We start from the raw sequence: 5,287 nt of genomic DNA on the forward strand, positions 1-5,287 counted from the left end.
AGTCACCAAAGACATGTCCTAACACATTTGTAGACAAATTATTCAAAATGACCAGAAAAACAGAAATTCCATCATCAGTATGACTGATAAGTAAAAGATGTATATTTACACATTATTCACAAGTGAGAATGAACAGCAAATATATGAAACATGAAGACTCTCATCAACATAATGTTGAATATTCGAACGAAACCTGATACAAAAGAGCACACAGCGCATAATGTCTCTAATATGACCAAAATATGATGGAAAGTATAAGAAACAGACAAAAGTAGTCTATTAATATGTTGTTAGAAATCCACATCATGGCTATCGTAGGTGGGAAGAGGAATTAGAGACTAAGAACAGAACATAAAGAGGTTTTAGTGGTGCTGGTTGTATTTTGCTTTTGATCCAAGAGCTGGTTGAATGGGAATGTTCAGTATCTGAAAACTTAATGAATTTTATACTGATGCTATGTGTACTCTTCTGATATGTGTATACTTTACTTTGATCAAGTTTTTTTTAAAAGGAACCCAGGAACTCAAATGTAACTTCCTGCTGCGAAGAACGGAGAAGGCAATGGCACCCCACTCCAGTACTCTTGCCTGGAAAATCCCATGGATGGAGGAGCCTGGTAGGCTGCAGTCCATGGGGTCACTAAGTCGGACACGACTGAGTGACTTCACTTTCACCTTTCGCTTTCATGCATTGGAGAAGGAAATGGAAACCCACTCCAGTGTTCTTGCCTGGAGAATCCCAGGGATGGGGGAGCCTGGTGGACTGCCATCTATGGGATTGCACAGAGTCGGACACGACTAAAGTGACTTAGCAATAGCAATAGCTGCAAAGAAAGAAACATGACCATCTAAAAATATGACCATCTAAAGAACATTCAATCAAGTTAAAGTTTTTGTTTTTGTCTTTTTTTTTTTTTTAGGTAAAGACTATCAGAAAACTGAAAATGAAAGTGAGTAAATATCTCACTTTATCTTACATACACCACATAGTTTGTTTAAGGATCACCTTAAACACAGTTCTGGTGAAAGACAGTATCTATGGTATACTACCCCAATTTTTAAAATCAGACCTAATTCCTATGAGTTAGGTAACTGATGGAGGATTAAACTTCATGGAGAATATTAAAAGTTCAAGTAAATGACAGCTTTTCTTCCTCTGAAAATTTGCCATGGCTTCATCACCATGAAAATATGTTTCTCCACCCTCACCATCATTTCCCCAAAACCGTTTTTCTTTAACAAGTCAAACATGCAGAAAACACACTCTTACCAACTCTTCTGCCATTGTGACACTGATGTAAACTATACTTCCCAAGACCAAGCATGAACATCTTGTAATAACAGCTGGACACTTGGAAGATCTTAGCAAATGACCAGGCTGATATTTTAAATCTGGACGTTTTTTGGATGCCAAAAAGCATATTTCTGAGATCACATTATCTTCTTCAGGAGTCAAACATATAATCTCTTAGCTCAGAAAGTTACATAGAGACAAGATACAGAACAAACCATAAACATTCAGAGGAGAGAATGTATTGACAGGTCTGATTCCTACTCACTGAAAAATTGCTTAGACCTGGGGAAAAACTCTAGCTTCCCTCTTTGTGGGAACAAATGCAAAAGATCTCTTCTGACTGACTCCTTCTCCTTAAATACTCTTTTGCTTTCACTCCTAGAAGATCCAAAAACACAGTTCAGGCTGCTGTTACACAACATCATTTATAGTCCTTTGAAATATTTTTATTTCAGCAAACAATCTTTTTATCACCTACAAGAACACATGAGCCAAACTTGAGTATGAAAATAAACATTATAAACATATGCCTAAATTATATCATTCTCTTAACAACATACTCCTTTCAACCTCACAGATGCTTAAGATTTGGAAAGGATATTCAAATCATTTATATTAAGCTTTTGTTTGGCTATGTGGCATGTGGGAGCTTAGTTCCCCAACCAGGGTTTGAACCCACATGCCTTGGAGTGGAAGCCTGGAGCCCCAACCACTGGACCACCAGGAAAGTCCCTGTATTAAAGCTTTCATTGTACAATCGATTTAAGATTCCTGGCTAAGGGCATGCAAATAAGAAAGCTTAAGTTAAGACTAGAACCCTGTCTCAGCTTGCTAATCCCTAGTCTAACACTTTATGTGCTATATTAAGATGCCTTTTGAGTCACTAGAAATTAAATGAGAGGATGACCAGCTAGTTTTTTGGTTTATGCATTGGTATTCAAGCAAAACCAAGAGTTGTAAGCCACAAAGAGTGAAATAAAACCTTCTATGAACTAGGCATTTTTCAAGGAAGTACATGATCTGGAGGAGATACTCAAATCCACCCACTCGCACAGTTGTTATATCACATGATGAATACCAAAGAAGGAAATATAAAAAAGAAAATAAAGCACACACACGCATGTGCATACACAGAAAGAGATAAGCAACAGGTCCAGAAAGAGATAAGCAACAGCCTCCCAGTTTTACCAGAGAGAAATAAAGGGATCAATTCCACCGCAGACAACACTTTCAAGAACCTAAAAAGTCAGTAAGAAAAGAAAAGAATTTTCCTTCATTCTTTTATTCATTCAACACATTTGTATTTCATGCCTGCCAGATCAGTGAGTGAAGATACACAGATAAAATATCCTAATCCCTGCCCTTGGGATGCTGGCAGTTAACCGGGCAGCCAAGAGAAAGAACTTACAAGGGATAGAGTTTGGGTATATAGTGAAGAGGGAAGAGGAAGATAAGGAAAGAGTTAATGTCAAGAGCTTTCTAGGAGTAACAAGCAAAAACATGAGAAATTCTATCATTTTCTTCCCTGAGGGATCCTCCCACATTCTTCCTATCTTGATGGTTCTCAAAGGGTGAACCCAAAGATAGAAGCTTCAGCATTATCTGAGAACTTGTAAGAAATAGAAATTTTTGGTCCCTACACAAGAACTACTAAACCAGAGGTACTCTGTGTTGTAACAAGCCCCCAAAATTATTATTTTGATGTATGTGAAGTTTGAGAACTTAACTAGAACTTTACATTGCACTAGTTAAATCAAAGCCAAATTGGGTGAATGAAAGACTATATGCTCAAACAGTTAAGAACAAGTCTTGTCTGGTAATTCTCCATGTAAATGTACTAGTCTAAAAAATAATCTTTTGTCAGTAATGTACTAATCTATATTTTGAAAAATTTGGTTTTATTCACCTTTGGAGAGAGGAATGGCAATCCACTCATGTATTATTGCCTGGAGAATCCCATGGACAGAGAAGCCTGGCCGGCTACAGTCCATAGAGTTGCACAGAGTCAGATATGACATGCTAAGACACAAAGTAACAGCATGTTTGGAGGCCTATAGACTCTGTGTATGCTAAGATCTGCTGCACAAATAAATAACTGATATATCTGAAGTAAATGCTTTGCATTTTGCCTGGAGTCTGGTATCTTGAACGGAGGTCAACATAGATGATACTTCAGAAAGCACAGGAGGGTTTTACGGAACAAGCTACACAATGCGCTGATGGAACCGCAGGGACTACAGCATTGAACACCTTAGGCTATGTGATATCTCGTGTTCACGGGCCACTTATTTCTCTGCATCCCCTCTACAATAAAGCTTTTCTGCTTCATTTTCTCTGCAGTTTGCCACATGTCCACCCTTTGCTCCAACCCTGCTAGACCTTAGAGCTCTAAGGTTTAGAGCTTAGAGCTTTGCCTAATGTTTAGCTACACTCTCAAAGTGTCTGACATCTTGCCTCTTTGGTTCAAATTCTTAAGAGAAAGAATTTGATAGTGCCAATGTGGCTCAATAGTTCACTTAATTGTGACCTTGGGTATTAATAAGGCAGTCGGGGCACAACAGAGAGCTGTGTGGTCACAAAATCTAACAGAGTAGGAATGATCTATTTGGCTCCAGAGAGTTCCATCTAACTTCAGGAGTCTCTGAAGCAACAGTACATCCTTAATTTTTATGAATCCCAATGAATGGTAGATAATTCATAGGAAAAGCAATTGATTCTTACAAAAGAATTTTGAAAGAGATTATTTGATTACATATCAAAACCTTAATTATATATATAGCCTTCACTTCAGAAATTTAAATTCTAGGTTTTTATTCTAAGGAAAAAAATTAAGATGTGTCCAATAAGAAATAAGCCCAGTGAATTCCCTGGTGGTCCAGTGGTTAAAACTCTGCACTTCCACTGCAGGGGGCACAGGTTCGATCCCTGGTCAGGGAACTAAGATCTCTCATGCCACATGATGGAGCCAACAGCAACAACAACAAAAATACAAAGAGAGGTGTTCAAACACGTATATACATGTTCAAACAGCATGCTGTTGGACACAACACTTCAGTTGTGTCCAACTCTTTGTGACCCCATGGACCATAGCCCACCAGGTTCCTCTGTCCATGGGATTCTCCAGGCAAGAATTCTAGAGTGGGTCGCCATGCCCTCCTCCAGGGGATCTTCCAATCCAGGGATCAAACCCTCTTATCTTTTGTCTCCTGCTTTGGCAGGCTGGTTCTTGACCACTAGTACCACCTGGGAAGCCCATACATTCACATATATAAAAGTTCAGTTCAGTCACTCAGTCGTGTCCAACTCTTTGTGACCCCATGGACTGCAGCACGCCAGGCTTCTCTGTCCATCAGCATCTCCCAGAGCTTGCTTAAACTCATGTCCATCGAGTTGGTGATGTCATCCAGCCATCTCATCTCATCCTCTGTCTTCCCTTTCTCCTCCTGCCTTTGATCTTTCCCAGCATCAAGGTATTTTCCAATGTGTCAGTTCTTCACATCGGGCGGCCAAAGTACTGGAGCTTCAGCTTCAGCGTCAGTGCTTCCAATGAATATTCAGGACTGATTTCCTTTAACATTGACTGGTTTGATCTCTTTGCAGTCTAAGGGACTCTCAAGAGTCTTCTCCATACTTTCAAAACAAAACAAAAAAAATTTTTAAGTGAAAAAGAAATAAGCCCCCTCCCTAAAAAATGTTTGTCACAGCATTGTTTTTCATAGAAAAATTATAAAAGGAAACTACCTAAAATATCTAGAAACGGGCATTTTTTAATTAATGAAAGTCATTTTTAATATGTATTGCTTCTACAAAAAAAAATCCATCATGATCTATCTTTGGTGAACTTTTTCTCCTTCATTAAAAAAAAAAAAAATCCATAAGCCCTAACATTGTTTTAATACTGGCACAAGGAAATTGCAAGTGCGTTGCCTCCCACAGTCTATTTTTCTTGTCTGGATTAGAGTCACCATGATGATCAAGCTGCAGCTGCTAGCTG

At 38.7% G+C, this 5,287-nt stretch overlaps 1 non-coding gene across 1 annotated transcript; it reads left to right on the top strand.

Annotated features, from left to right (window-relative positions):
* The first annotated feature begins 4,157 nt into the window (after nt 1-4,157).
* TRNAG-UCC lies at nt 4,158-4,230 on the top strand. The gene has a single exon. It is a non-coding gene; the product is annotated as a tRNA-Gly (tRNA).
* The last annotated feature ends 1,057 nt before the right edge of the window (nt 4,231-5,287 follow it).

Source organism: Oryx dammah, unplaced genomic scaffold, assembly GCF_014754425.2.
Source record: "Oryx dammah isolate SB20612 unplaced genomic scaffold, SCBI_Odam_1.1 HiC_scaffold_20, whole genome shotgun sequence".
NCBI lineage: Eukaryota > Metazoa > Chordata > Mammalia > Artiodactyla > Bovidae > Oryx > Oryx dammah.